The following is a 16,899-nucleotide window of genomic DNA, read 5'->3' on the forward strand; positions in this document are numbered from 1 at the left end:
TGAATATATTCCCTGGAATATCCTCCCTAAGTATAGCTGTAATGCTATCCAAATCAAAAATACCACTTCCCCTCCTCTCTTGCGCCCCTTTCTATCCTTCCCGTAGCATTTGTATCCTGGAATATTAAGCTGCCTGTCCTGTTCATCCTGACTGTTTAACTCACTCTCTTTCCCAACTGTACCAGTCTCAGACTGATCTCTTTCCTCACTATTTCTCCATGTCCCCCCTCCACCACCGCGCCCCCCGTACCAGTTTAAATCCTCCCTCGCAGTTCTCACAAATCTCCCTGCCAATATATTAGTCTCCTTCCAATTCAGGTGCAATCTGTCCTTCTTGTATAAGTCACCTCTACTCCAGAATAGATTCCAATGATCCAAAAATGTGAACCCTTCTCCCTTGCACTGGCTCCTCAGCCACGCATTCATCTGCTCTATTCTCCTATTCCTACCCTCACTAGCTCATAACACTGGGAGTAACCCTCAAGGACCTCTTTTTTTAAATTCCTGCCTAACTTTCTATATTCTCCCTTCTGAATCTCATCCTTCTCCCTTCCTATGTTGTTAGCTCCAATGTGTACAATGACCTCCTGCTGGTCCCTCTCCCCTTTGCGAACATTCTGCACCCTCTCAGAGATATCCTTGATCCTGTCCCTCTGACTAGAGAGTCTCCTATCACAATTAATCGCTTGGAACCTAACGCACCCCTCATTACATTACAGTCAGTCTCAAAACCAGAAAATTGGCTGCTCGTGCTACATTTTCCTAAGAATCCATCGCCCCCTCTATTTTCCAAAACAGTATATTTGTTTGAAGTGGGGATAGCCACAGAAAACTCCTCCACTACCTGCCTACCCCTCCTACCTTTACTGGTGTTAACCCAGCTAGCTGATTGTATCTGCAGCTTTTTTCCTCTACCTATAACTGCCATCCATCATACCATCTAGCTCTTGTAAATTCCTCATTGCCTCTAACTGCCGCTCCAACCAATCCATGTAATCTTATAGGATTCACAACCAAAGACACTTCATGCAGAAGTAATAATCAGTAACATGGAAACTCTCTTTATCTCCCACATCCGACAGGAAGAGCATATCTCTCTACTAAAGGTCCTCTTTGCTCCTTCACAATCTACAGACCTAGAAAAAAAGCACCATCCTTTTGCTCTAAAAAGCGGCGTTGCAGGCTAACTTAGTACTGATAGTCTATATTTTAAAAATGTAATCATATGTCAACAGTATGAAGAAGAAACAAGTATTAAAGATTTGAATACAGTAGTCAGTGTGCAAGTATCAATATTCAGTTACATATTAGAACCACCTTATTTCTATTTACTTAAAAAATTAAGTATAATATAATAAGTAAATGAAGTTCTTCTGTTGATACGGTCATGAAAAAATAAATATTCAATTAGCAGTATTGCCATTCTTCAGATAAACATATATATTTTAAATCAAAGGTTCTGTCCTTTGACAATGCTATTGCTATTCTTATGATATTTTTAGAAGAAATTGTGAAAAGCACAGAGTGACTTATAAGTGACAGCAAATATAAAATACTGTTAAATTAAGGCCTGATAAATCAGGGAGCAAACATCTCTTCTCCCAGTCAAACAAGTAATTCAATTGAGGTTTGATGCCCCAAATTACTTGGCACTGCTTCCAACCAAGCAGAGCTAAATTAATTGCTTGATTGAACTGTAAATGTGTTCAAGGCTGTATTGGATCAGCAAGAACATTAGGCATTAGAAAATGACAAATTGTTGTGCCAGGGCACAAATATTGTTCCCTGTAAGGCCTGGCTGATTGCCAATTCTCAAAAAAAAAGCTTTTTTTTGTGACTCTGAACCAATGACTATGAGGAATTTAATAGCTGCATTTGAATCATAGAATCCCTATAGTGTGGAAACAGGTCATTTGGCCCAACAGGTCCACACCGACCTCCAAAGAGTATCCCACCCAGACCCATTCCCCTGACGAATGCACCTAACTTAGGCATCCCTGAATATTATGGGCAATTTAACATGGCCAATTCACCTAACCTGCACATCTTTGGATTGTGGGAGGAAACTGGGGTACCCAGTGGAAACCCACACAGACATGGGGAGAGTGTGCAAACTCTACACAGACTGTCACCCAAGGTTGGAATTGAACCCAGGTCCCTGGCACTGTGAGGCAGCAGTGCTAACCACTGAGCCACCATGCTGTCCCAAGGTGGTTTGATGGCAATGATATAATTCTAAGACAAACTGATTTTTTTTAGACCAAAAGTAATCTCACTTTGCTCTCTCTTCCTTTGGGCTCTGTCCCCACTAATCTCTCACTCATACATTTCACAATATATGCAGTCGACAGCATGTATTGGAGAAAGTGAGGACTGCAGATGCTGGAGATCAGAGTTGAAAAGTGTGGCGCTGGAAAGGCACAGCAGGTCAGGCAACGTCTGACGAGCAGGAGAATCAAGAATGCTGAAGGGCTTATGCCTGAAACTTTGATTCTCCTGCTCTTCCAATACTGCCTGACTTGCTCTGCTTTTCCAATCTACTGCTAGTTCTGGGGAAGGGTCACTGGACCCGAAACATTGACTCTGCATTTCTGATCAGATTAATGAATTGTTTGGGCCAAGACGTTTAACAAAAAATGAAAAGCTCAAGTGAAAAATTTCCCAACACAACTGACTTGTCTCGGTTTTCAAAGCCCGCTCTCCCCCCTCCCCCCACCCCGACAAATAATTTTTACCCTTGGGAGGTAATATTGGGAGTGGGATATTGTCAGGGCTCTTGAACACAGAGGCAGTTCAAAGGTCACCACAGAAGCAGGCAAGTGCCAAGGTGGACAGGTTATAAAGCCCACCTTGGTTGTCTGGAATTTTTGCCCCAGTTATAGAAACATCAGTTAGACACTTTATCATCAATATACATCTCTGGAACAGGTAGGACATGAACCCAGGTCTCCTGGCCTGCAAGTAGGAACACTGCCTCTGCACAAGAGCCTTTAAAGGCTGTTAGACTTTGTAGCCTTCAACCTTCACACCGTCTCACCCTGCTGTGGGTCATGGAGGGATAGATAAGGCCAATCAAGTGTACTTTTCAAAGGGTTTCTGAATCCAGACTGTAAATCACAACTCCTTTGACATACAATGAACCTGTATCCTCAACAGGATGTGCATTCCATTGCTGGGAGTGGGTCTGTGAGATGTCTATCACTGCAGCGGAACTGGCTAGCTCACTTACTTGCATGAGTAAAAATTGCTGCTTGTGAGAATGGTGTCTGGGAATTGGGTCCTTCCAGGTCTAAGATTTTCTTTTCATGCTTCTATCTGGACCATATGGCTGTTAAGCTGTGGGGCTTAGTATCTACCCAGACTATGCGTTATTTCAACCTATAAAGCGGTATGCAAGAAGCTGAATACATCCATGTCAGAGGTATTAATGCTAAAGCTGTTCTGATTTCTATAACCTTTTTTTAATGCACATTATTTCATTCTTCTATCATGCGTTTATTCCTCAAATAATGTTCTAAATGTTTACCAAAATAAAACTTAGGGCAAAGAGAGGAGCTTGCTGTATGCACAGAATTTAAACCTCAGGAAAGTGGGCCTATCCACTGGCTGAAAGTCCAATGGCCATTTCTAGGAGATCTGTGAGGATTAAAATCCAAATAGGCAGCCTTGTGCCTGCTGTTGGGGTTCCAAATTCAACAAGGGGAATTTCTCCTGCAGGGTTGATGTCATAGCTCAGCCAGCTGCTGACCAAACAACAGCTCTCCTGTCACAGTGGTACCAAAGAGAGCAGTGGCCACTGCCAATAATGCAGTCAGCCTGAGGATGAGGATCATCATTGGAGCCCCAGAACGCAAGTAAGTGGGGAGGGATTGCCAGAGGGAGGTCTAGTGAGGGGAGGTCAGTGTAAAGACCAGGAGGATGCCTTCTTGCAGTTATTGGTGGGTCTCCCTCTGTTGGGCACAGAGAATTCAAAACGTAGAGAATCCACCCACACAGGCTACAGGGTTTAAGTGGTTAGTCCACAAGGGGTCATCTCTTTGCCATTGTTAGTTTACCACTAGTGGCTGGCTTAGTTTCTTAAATGGCCTGTTAAAGCCTCAATTAGCTTCTCAATCCTTCTCACCCCAGGCCTAATTGGAAGTCGTCATATAGGTTATGGATCTCCCTTTCCTCATCCCTGTGCTCCCTTATATGCCTACCCATCTCTTCATCATCATGGAGAGAACATTTAATTCTACCCAATCAGTGTGTAAAAAGCTATATTTTCAAATGTTATGAAATGAAAACTTAAATATCTGTCTAGTGCAAGAAATCGTCTTGCTAAAGTTGGCCATCCTGTTTATATCTTGGAAAATGCCATTAGCGCTGCCAAGCTGACTAAAACTGTAGTGTACCAATTGTGCACTATTTCCCATTGACAGCTCATTAGTGTAATCATTCAGAGCCTCAAGGACTAAATTGGAAGACAAAAATTATGTTTCAACTGAAATTTAAGAGGATGCTGGCACTTAATTTTATACTGTGCAAGGATCCACAGGGATTTCAACCTCATACACAGTGGTGGGTTTTGCAGATGTTGAGAGGGGAAAAGAAGGGTGTAAAAAGTGTTGAAGGGGAAGTTAACACTAAAACACAAAATAGAGTCTCCAGTTATTCATCAGAGTTGCCCAATGCTCAGTCCCCCGTTTGACAGCTATTATTTGGACAAGGTGCTACATGAAGTAGTTACGAGCAGACTGGCCTGTAGGGAACCTCAGGGCACCAATCCCAAAGGCTAGCATGTCAATTTACTTACGAAGAAATTTGAGTTTGTAGCTGTTACTATGACTGCCTGCACCAGCGTTCTGCTGCATGTTGGCCGCAGGCCTCCTTGCAACACATTACACACTTTTGCTTTCGTGTGATACCAGTTTCCCACAGTCACTGCCAGGTAAGCTGCAGGGAATAGTTGGAATCATGGCCAGTGCAGGTTTTCAGACCCTGTTGTTGCACAGAATCAGAGAATTGTTATGGTGCAGAATGAAGTCATTTGGCCACCCATGTCTGCACCAGCTTTCTGAGCCCATCTCCTGTCTTTTTCCCCTGAAAGCCCGCACACATTTTTGACTTAAATAATTATCCAATGTTCTCTTTAATGCCTCAATTGAAACTGCCATCACCACAGTTCTAGACAGAGCTTTCCATACCTTAACAGGTAACGTGAAAAATATTTTTTTCGATCTTACTTCTATTGCAAAACACTTTAAACCTTGCCCTCTGGTTCTTGATCCTTTTAGAAGTGGGTAAAGTTTCTACTCTGTCCAGATCCCTGATGGTTCTTAAAACTTCCATCAAGTCTCCTCTTTGTCTTCTCCTCCTTACAAAATAGTCCCAACTTCTCCAATTTTTCCTCATAACTGAAGTATCTCATTCCATCTATTGCACTCACATCCTTCTGAAAGTGTGCCAGCTAGAATTGTACTCAGTCACTAGTTGAGGTCTAGTCAGTGTCTTATATAAGCTCATATTTACCTTCCCATTCTTAATGAAATCTAGAAATATGTCTGCATTGATGGTCACCTTAGTGTTCCTTCTTTCCTATACCTACAAAAAGCAAGAACTCGCCTTCATATAACAGTTTTCATGACCTTAAAAAGTCCCACAGCCTTTTGAAACCACTCATTGCTTTTTGAAGTATATTTAAAATAGGGAAATAAAACAGATAGTATCCACACAGCAAGATTTGAAAGGAACAAAATAATAAATTGCAAAATAATGGTTGCAGGAGACAAAAGTTGAGGTAAACAACAGGTTTATTCAGGCATGTGGAAAATGGTGGGAATTGGGATTAACAAAGTAACAAGATTATCAATACGCTAGTCCAAATGGTCTTCATCAGATGACAACAGTTGGCTGTTTCAATGATATATCCCTTTTATACTCATTGTCAACAGTGACTGGACATGTACATTGCTTTGGAACTGCTGAAAAAGGTCATTCTCAATTGCATAGATTTTGGGAATATAGCAAAAGTGCACCCCTCTCACAGGAGTGGCAAAGAATCTTTCTGGACATTGCTAAAACATAGAGTAGTGATTACCAATTTTTGTCATTCTAGGACAATTATAAATGACAATAGTTGGAATATTCCACTCATTGCGTGGTGTGGGCTTTGACGATGAATTTGGAAAAGCATTGAGATAAAAAATGATCAGTTTCTTTAAGGTGAAAGAAGTGCTTCAATTTTCTCCTAAGGTTAAATAGCAAGGTCAGGACCTCACAAATGAGGCACACCTACCTTATTTCTATGAATTTGCATGTTATATTACATTTTACATTACATTACATTACTTACAATGTGGAAACAGGCCCTTTGGCCCAATAAGTCTACACCAACCCTCCGAAGAGCAACCCACCCAGACCCATTCCCCTACATTTACCCCTTCACCTAACACTACGGCCAATTCACCTAACCTGCACATTTTTGGACTGTGGGAGGAAACCGAGCACCCAGAGGAAACCCACGCAGACACGGGGAGAATGTGCAAACTCCACACAGACAGTTGCCGGAGGCAGGAATTGAACCCAGGTCTCTGGTGCGGTGAGGCAGCAGTGCTAACCACTATTATTAGCTGATCTCACCACATTTCTATGCAGTCTCAATTCTGTCCTCTTTCCCTGAGAAATTAGATCACCCCCAATTTATGACATGAAGGCCAGTGTGTTTCCAGGTGGCAGTAGGTCATTGCATCTTTTCTGGGCTTCCATACAACCACATCTTCACAGCAAATCCCTGCATAATCCATGGACATCATCTTCGTCCACATTTAGTTCATCAAACCACAAGCATTACTGCATCATCCTAGTTGCCTTTGCACCAATTCACATAGCACTACAGTCCTTCAAGATTTCACTTGGAGCCCAGGGACACTTGCAACTTTCAGACTTCTGCCAAGTCACTGTATATGCACAGACATACACATGTCTCCTTGCTTACATTCTTAGTGATCAATTCCTGCCAGCCTCTGTGATGAGCATTGGTATTTTCAGCCCATAGGGAGACAGCAACTTGTCATGATCCTCAGCACTGAGCATCAAAGGAGTGAGCATGTTCCAGTAGAGAACCATGTTGCGTCAATGTCACACCCACGGCAAACCCCACGAGCTGATATGGCAAACACACTGTACACGCTTCGACCAAATAGCCATATCTGAAATTCAAAGGAAACTGCAGTCAGTCATGGTTATTACCACAGTCAGTCAAGGGTTTCATCTGATTTCATTCCAAGGGTGTTGGTTGTTGTTGGTCCTGCTAATTGGTGCAAACATCTAGGGATAACAGGTAAGTCAGTTAAGGTGCTCTGCAGACATAGGTCAAGGGAATGGGCCAGTTTTCTGCAATGAGACAATGGGAGGGACAGAGTATGATGCAAGTAGAAAACAGTTAGCAGTGATATAGGAGCAGTTGTTATAGTGCAATGTCCCCAGTGAATAAGCAGGAAGTGACTAGGAGCATAGGAGGATGAGGAAGGCAAGAATCATTGAGTGGATGTGATGCAAGAGATAATGGGAGTTGCAGTCCATGAGCCTTGTGTGTAACAACAGAGTCAGAGTGAGTGATGTCCCTCCATGTGCGAGATAGCTGAGAGAAGATAATGACACTTAACATTGTGAGGTGCAGAAGATCATTAACTTTCTCCCAAAAATGTTGTGTGTTGCAATTCACTCAGGACTCTGCAAAGACCTAGTCCGTTATTTTGGTCCAGGTCACCTAAGTGTAGTGGTGTGGTCTGTTGTGCCAGTAAGCAGGAAGGAGCACTGCCCTCTTTTTTTAACAACCCATCCATGAACACTTCGAGGTCCCTGTTGGCCAATCGAAGAGCTAACCTCCTTCGCTGGGCCATTTCTCTGAGAATATTGGTGGAGCAACAGAGCGTGAAAGCTAGTTGAAAGTAGATGCAGCTTGACCTGCTCAGTTTTTCCAGCAATTTATGATTTTGTATCTGATTTCAGTATCTGCAGTTCTTTATTTTTTCTTTAGTGTTTAAATCATTGCCACATCTCTTCCAGGTATGGCCACCCTGAAGAAGTTCTGATTCTCTCTCCGACAGGATTTCTATTCTCATCCTTTTCTTTGTTCACTGTCATTACTTTTGTTAATGCCCCTGTAATTTGCTATCTCCGGGCTCCATCCTCACCTATCATTTACTCTTACCCTCTTCCCACACCTTCTCACCAACCTTTTCCTAGTTTGTATTAGTTCTGAAGAAGGGTCACTGGACCAAAGATGTTAATTCTGCTTTCTCTCCACAAAGTTTTCCAGACCCGCTGAGTTTTTCCAGCAAATTATGATTTTGTGTCTGATTTAAAGCATCCGTAGTCTTTTGGTATCTCGTTTTTGTGAAGGCTAGTTTCTGGCTTGCAACATCAATGTGTAGTTGGAATTTATTTATGTGCTGGTGGTAGCAATGTTGCCAAATCTGACAACAGCAGGCATTTTCACTTCTCTTGCAGTATAATTTCACAAGACACTTGTTGAAGTGGCCAGTTGCATTATCAATAATATGAAGAGTGGATCAAGTTGTATGAATCTTATTTGAACAACACTTCACCAAAAATAAAAGAACATTTAGCCCAATATCACAGTTGATAAGCAAAGTGTTGTTATGGAATTAAACTTTGAACCGACAATTTCTGTAAACGTTGGAATTCTGTGCCTTCACATTAGTATCAATGAGAATGTGAAAGGGAAGTGCTCTTTTCTTTGTCTTTTTCACAACTTCTGTAAGTCTCAAAAAATATATGCACTGACCTTGTCATTGCCCAATATATCACCTGCATTCACGTAATGCAGACAAAAGTGAAGCTCCATTAATAATAGCTAAAATGTCTTGGTGAGAACAAGACAGGTGGTGGATCTAATCCAGTTTATGTTGGGTTATCTGTGCCAGTAAGAAAATGAAAGCAAACAGGAGGTTTTCCCTGATTTAAAATGTAAATCATGTTGGCACATAATATTTTTGTCTAAATTATCTAGAGCTTATTTATTTAACAACATTACATCTTCTAAACTTTTTAATGTTTCCAATCATTCCCTTAAAATTACAATTTCATAGTAAATGAGACTGTAACCCCTTAATATGTTTGGTAGTTACTTTTAACTGTAGTCCTGATCATGTGTTCATAATTTAGTTTTGTCACAGACTTAAAATCACCAGATTCTATCTTCTTCAATCATTTATACAGTACTTACAAACGCTGGCAGATTGTGACAGCAAAATAGACTTTGGAAGTTTATCCAGTCATTTGCAAAAACATGAGAGTTTCCAAATTAAGTCCTGCTCAAATGTTGCTGCTCCAGTATTCAAAGTAATTAATCAGCCTGAAGATCTGAATGTTCAGATGTTCTGATCATCAGGATTATTTGTGGCCTGACCACTGAGGGCTTTATTTTACCCTTCAATTCAATTTGTAAACATGTAAGGCTGAAAGCCAAATGGGAGACTGGAAATAAATGTTTTTAGCCAGCTGCTAAATTGTCTTCAGCAGTATGAAGTTTCCTATCAATATTGCTAGAAAGCGATTGAAGACCATTGTCATCTGATCTCGTGGGGCAGAATGTGATTCCCCACTGGAATCACACAACAGGAACCACTGCTCACTGCGTGTTTATTAATGTTTCCAAAAACATCTGTCTCAGGAAGACAGGGACAAGTAATTATTTGCCTAAGTATACATTGTGAAAACCCTCACCATTTATATACAATATGGAAATGAAATTGAACCATTCTCATGTTTCCTAAAATTGTCTCTCTAAAATTTAGACTAAGAGTATAAATATATATATCATATGCATTTTATTTGTGGTTTTATGGAGTGACCAAATTCAAAGTAGCTATTTGATGTAACACGTCAGAAAACAGTACCAGTTTAGCAATTTTCAAACACATAAAGATATGAGTAATGCGCAGAAGTAGGCTAGTTGGCACCTCAAGCATCATGGCTGCTCTGATTGTGGCCTCAACATCCTTTCCTGATTGCCCCGACACCCTCTGACTCCCTTATTAGTTAAGAATCTATCAAAAGCTACCTTAAAAATATTCAATGTCTCTGCCTTCATTGCTCTCTATGGATGAACATGACACAAGCCATCTGAAAGAAAATGAATTCTTGCTAGCACTGTCTTAAATGACAGACCAATCATTTTTCAACTGTATCCCTTTATTCTCCTCTCTCACACATGGCAAGTGCCAATTCCTCATGTTAAGAACTGCAAAGATCTCTCAGGCGCAATGTACTCAATCTTCCTGCACAATATAAATATCTCATCCCAGGAATTACTCAAGTTGACCTCTTTTGAACTGCTTCTAATGCAGTTATATGCTTTCTTAAATAAGGAGACTAAAGTTGTTTACAGTCTTGTTCATATGTAGCAAAACATCTGTTCTTTCATATTCCATTCCCCTTCCAAAACATGACAACATTCCTTATCAATTCCCATACCGGCATCTTATTGCAATTCAAGACACTTCGATCCCTCTGTAGCTTAGAGTTCTGCAATCTTTCGCCACTTCAATAACATGGTGCTTTTGTATTCTTCCTGCCAATGTGGACAAGTTCACATTTCCCCACATAACATTACACCTGCTAAAAGTTTGCTCTCACAACCTTTTAATATTCATTCATAATCTTCCTATGTCCTCTTTATAACTTAATTTCCTATCTATTTTGGTGTCATTGACAAATTTAGGAACTGTGTGTTTGTTCCTTTATCCAGGTTATTGATATAGATAGTAAACAGTTCTCATTCAGCATGAATCCCTGAGATACTTCACTCCTTAAATCTTGTCAATCCTAAAATGATCCATTTAATCTAACACTGTTTCTTGATAGCTAACCAATCCGCTATCCAGGGTAAAATGTTACCTCGATACCATTGCTCTGACTTTGAGCTGTAAGCTTTGATATCATATTGTCAATTGACTTCTTGAAATCTAACAAATTTCCCTTTAGCCACATTGGATTTTTTTGATGAAGTACTAAGCAATGAATTAGTCAACTCAATTCCCCTTCACAATACCGTGTTTACTCTGATTTACTATATTCAGATTTTCTAAGCAACTACTGATAGATAGGGCCAAGCAATTCCACAACTAACTGATTAAATCTAAACTTGCAATCTTGGCCACATCCAGTCCTAACGGCAGTGGACAATTAAACATCTCACAGGAGATGCAGACTCCACAAATATCTCAATTCTCAATGATGGGGGAGCCCAGCATATCAGTGCAGAAGATAAAGCTGGAGGAATTGCAACAATCCTGAGCCGGAAGTGCCAAGTGGATGATCCATCTCAACCTTCTCCAAAGATCCTGTCTTCAGTTTTAAGCCAATTTCCATAGTACTTCAAGAAACTGCTGGAGGCACTGCAAATTAAAAAGACTTTGGGCCCTGACAACATTCTGGCATAGTACTGAATATGTGAGCTTTAGAATTTGCTGTGCCCTGAGCCAAATTATTCAAGCCCAGCCATAATACAGGCATCTCTCTGACAAGGGGGGAAATTGCCAAGGTACGTCCTGTACACAAAAAGCAGGACAAATTCAACCAGGCCAATTACCACCTCTTCAGTCTATTCTTGACTGTCTGGAAAGTGACAAACGGTATCGTCAACAGTGTTATCAAATAGCACTTGTTAGCCATAATCTACTCACTGATACTCAATTTGGGCTCTATTAAACACTATTCAGTTCCAGATCTCACTACAGCCTTAGTTCAAACATGGGTAACAAAAGCTGAATTTCAGTGGTGAATTGAGAGTGACAGCCCTTGATATCAAGGCTGCTTTTGCCCAAGGGTGGCATCAAGATTCGTACAAAACTGGAGTCTGGGATAAACTTTCAACTGGTTGGAGTCATACTTAGCACAAAGGAAGATGGTTAAGGCTGTAAGATGTCAGTCACCTCAGCTTCAGGTCATCTGTGTGAATTTTCTTTAGGGTAGTGTGCCAGATCCAAACATCAGTTGCTTCACCAATGATCTTCGCCCTATCATAAGGTCAGAAGTGGAGATGCTCACTAATAACTGCACAATGTTCGCCATGATGTGGAGGTGCTGTTGCTGGACTGGGATGGACAAAGTTTATTTGAATCACAAGCATTTGGAGTGCAGCTCCTTCATCAGGTGGAGTCACCCCCAAGGTTACCTCCACTTGATGAAGGAGCAGCGCTCCAAAAGCTTATGATTTCAAATAAACCAATTGGACTGTAACCTGGCGTCGTGTGACGTCTGACCTTGCACAATGTTGAGCATCATTCTTGGCTCCTCAGGTTTGAAGCAGTCCTTGTCCAAATACAACAAGAACTGGACAATATCCAAGTTTGAGCTGACAAATGAGAATTAATATTCATGCCACACAAGTGCCTGGCAAGACCAACTCTTAAATAGAGAATTTAAGCATCATCCCTTGATACTTGATCACATTATCATCACGGAATCCACTACCAGCAACATCCTGAGGGTTACCATTGACCATAACCGAACTGGAGAAGCCATAAAAATACACAGGCCACAACAGCATGTCAGAGGCTAGGAGTCTTGCAGTGAGTAACTTTGTGACTTCCCAAAACATGTCCACCTGAAAGCTAGTGCTTCCAAATAAACCTGTTGGGCTATAACCTGGCATGGTGCGATTCTTACTTGTGATTTAAGAAGACAGCTTACTACCACTTCTCAAGAGCAACTAGGGCTCGGCAATAAGTCTGTCCTAGCCAGCCTTGCTCACATGATTTAATTAAACAAAAAAAGCTGCTGATCTGTTGCATAGTCAACAGAGAGAAACATTCAAACCAAAAACACCCAGGCCTCCTGCAGGCACTTGACTGAAGTTACATGCCCTATTGGACTGTATTTAGGTCACTGTTCTGAATGAATTTCTGACCTTTTAAACAAAACCTTCACTGACCAAACTTCAACTGCCTCTATTTCAAATTCCAAATACCATACATGTTACACACTTTTTAATCACATTATCTTTTACCTGTGGTCCTAATAATACTAATACATTTTCAAAATCCTATTTAAAATTATCCTATATCACACTATCTCTCATTGCAATATCATCAGTATTGTTCCCCTCAGCACAATAGATATTTTGTCATAAAGATATGACTTGTATCAAAAGCATCATTGCTTATTGGGGAATTTTTGATCTTTCTGAAATAAATGAACGTGACTTGATAAATAATACAAATAATTAGTTGTCAGATGAATAGGACTGGGAACTCAATATCAATGGTATCTGACACTCTGGAAGAATAGGCTAAAAGGAAATGGCAGGGTATACTTTGCTAATAAAAAAGGTATTTGTGCAGTGGTGAATAATGATATAGGTGCAATAGATTGAGATGTGGAAATAGTTTGAATGGAAACAAGGAACAGCAAGGAAAGGAAGGCACATGTGGGCACCATCTATAGGTTCCCAAAGAGTTGTCTTACTGTAGGACAAAGTATAAGTCAGGATATAAATGGAGGCATGCAAGAAGAGCACTACAATTATCATGTGATTTAAATCTGTTTATTGAGTGGAAAAGTCAAATAGATATGGGTGGCATGGAGGAACAAGTTGTAGATTGTTTCAGGGATTGTTTTCAGTCTAGTACTTTGCACAAACTACCCGGGAACAGGTGATTTTAAATCTGGTGATGTTACTGAGATAGCACTAATAAGAAATCTAGTAGTTAAGGTTCCCTAAGGGGTAGTGGTCACAATACATTAGATTTTCAAATTTAGTTTGTGGGAGAGCAACATGCATCTCCAACCAGTATTCTCAGTTTAAATAAGTTTACATTTGCAATTTTTCAGTTAGAAAGGTATGAATAAAATGTGGGCTGAGGAAAATGCCAATGAGGGGAAACAAAGTGGGCTGAAGGGAATGCCAATAGATAAGCAGCATTGTGCTCAGCAAAAAGAATATTCTGGTCAAAAAGAAAGACTCAATGAGAAGGAAGAACCACTCGTGGTCAAAAAACACAGTCAAGGGGAGTATGCAATCAGAAACTAAGCATACAAGTGGTGAAAACTGGTGGTAGGCCAGAGGAGTGGATTAAGAATCAGCAGCAGGTGACTAAAAAGCCAATATGAAGGAAGAATATTGATTATTGAAAGTAAGATAGCAAACATAAAACAAATAGCAAGAGGTTCTTTGGATTTGTAAACAGGGTATTGAAAACAGGGAACAAAGCAAAAGGAGATCATTTAAACGAATATTTTGCATCGCTCACCACAGTGGAGGACACTATAAACATTTTAAAGATATCAGACAAACAAGGTAGAAATGGGAGCAACAGTCTCTGTCTTTATGGATAAAGTATTTAACAGATTATTCAGACTGAAGGCAGGCAAGTTGCCAGAACTTGGTGGTCGACATCCATGGGTTTTAAACAATGTGGTTGCAGGGACAGTGGTGGCAATGGTTGAAATTATTCCAGAACTCACTGCATTCCTGGTGGGGTCAAATGGATTGAAAAAGTGCTAATGTGAGGCCTGTTCAAGAAGGGAGGGAGATAGAATGCAAGAAGCTAAAGAATAGTAAACTTAATATTTAAAATGTTAGAGTCCATTATAAGGAAAAAAATAAGACATTTCGAAAAGCACAATCAGAGTCAATATGTTTTCTTGAAAGACAAATCATATTGAAATATTTGCTAGTTCTTTGAGAACAAGCAGAATAATTAAATGGGAATCAGTAGGTGTGGTTTATTTGGATTTCCAGAAAGCATTCAATAAGCTGTTACATAAAAGGTTATTGAACAAGATAGGATTTCATGGTATTAGGAGCAATGTATTAGCTATTGAGCTTTGGTTGACACACAGAAGACAGATCCAAGATGAATGAGTCTTTTACAGGTTGAAAATATCTAACTAGTGAAGTGTTATAAGGTTCAGTCCTGGGGTATCATTTATTTACTATCTGTATTGATGGCTTGGAAGAGGGAGCAAAGTGTAATTTGTTGATGATCCAAAAATAGATGGGAGCGCACATTGCAATGAAGACATAAGAAATCTGCAAGGGGATGTACATAGGTTGAGTGAGTGGAAAGAAAAATTGGCAGATGGAGTTTAATGTTGGGACATGTGAGGTCATGCACTCTGGTCAGAAGAATCAAAAGGCAGACTAGAGACTATTTGAATGGAGGCATCTGGATAATCCTGTGCATGAAACACACACAAAAGAGCCTGCATGTGCAGCAAGCAATTAAGCCGGCAAATGGACTTTGATCTTTATTGCAATGAATTGGAGTTTGAAAATAGGAAAGTCTTGTTACAACTGTACAGGATGCTGGTTTGACTGCACTTAGAGTACTATATACATTTTGGTCCCCATAATTAGAAAAGCTATACTGGCATTGGAGACTGTTGAAAGAGATTATGTAGGTTGACTCCTGGGCTGAAGGAGTCGATATATTAAGAATAAACAGGTTACACCTTTATTCATTTGTGTTTAGAAGAATGAGGGGTGATCTTATTGAAATATACAATATTCTAATGGGGTTGAACAGGTTGGATTTTAGGAATATGTTTCCACCAGGTAGGGGAACGTGAAAGTTGGGGACATAATTACAGAATAAGGGGACAGTCATCCAAAGCTGAGATGAAAAGGCATTACTTCTTTTGGAGGGTTGTTAACCTCTTTGGAACTCTCTATCTAAGAGTTGTGGAAACTAGGTCGCTGAAATCATTTAAAATTTGTGAAATATCGTGGAATTGAAGGCTAGGAGGAGCTGGCATAAAAGAGTAGTTGCCATCTAAGGTGGATCAGTCATAATCTTATAGAATAGTGGGACCAGCTTTTGGGGGTGGGGGGAGGGGGTGATGTTTTATTCCTATTCCTTATGTTTCTAAAAGCCCTACATCTTGTCAACATAATTAATAAGAAACGACCTCTCCATGTAAATTTTAATCTTTCCCACATGCACATAAATCAAAGTACACATGAGAAGATAGAAATTACAAGATATTAAACACATATTATATTCTGTATACTAGTTTATATATATATATATATATATATCCTGTAGAAAATATCAAAACATATTGTTCCCAGAAGTGATAACATTAAATTCTGATACCCTTTCTATGAGCAGCTGGTAATTTAACTATGGATTTACTGCACAACTTAATTATTAACATCTTAATAATTTGATGTAATAAATACATAATCAAAGCAACAAATTACAATGCTGAGTTATCTTTTTGCTATCAAGTGATGGTTCTCTGGGGTTTAACGTCATAAGTTTTGGCAATGAGGAATCTATTAATTTATTGGACTATTTGGTCAGTGTAGATCAGAATAATTTTATCAACGTATATTGAATAATGGACATCATTATCAAAGTATTATCTGTATAGGCAATGTGGTCATGATGGTACAGTTAGTAAATTTACTGTTTAGTATTGGCAGATCCAGATCAGAAAGGTTCCATGCTCCTTCTCCAGTCCACAACTGTTCTCAGTAGTGTACAATATTAGGGTTCAGTATACTTGGGCTTTGAAAACAAAGGTTCAAGTTGGTTCCTGTTCATTGTTTAGTTAATGTGAAAATGTGCACATTCGGACATTGAATAAAGGGAAAAACATGCTTAATTTTGATTTAAACTCCGACATATACATCAAGAAAGAACCTGCTTTCCTGCTTTCTAAATTCATGTGTGAAGATTGGTAATTTAGGTACAGCAATGCAGGGCGGATTCTGTCTGTAGAACCATATTATTTAAGAGAAAACATTTTCCAGAATGTTGACAGAGAATCAGAAAGTGTATGCAAACACTAATACACACCCATTAAATTTCAGAAACTATATTTTTCAGAGAGAATATCACTTGGTGCAGATTCTTGGCACAATATGCACAACTAAAACAG

Source organism: Chiloscyllium plagiosum, chromosome 24 (genome assembly GCF_004010195.1).
Source record: "Chiloscyllium plagiosum isolate BGI_BamShark_2017 chromosome 24, ASM401019v2, whole genome shotgun sequence".
Classification (NCBI taxonomy): domain Eukaryota; kingdom Metazoa; phylum Chordata; class Chondrichthyes; order Orectolobiformes; family Hemiscylliidae; genus Chiloscyllium; species Chiloscyllium plagiosum.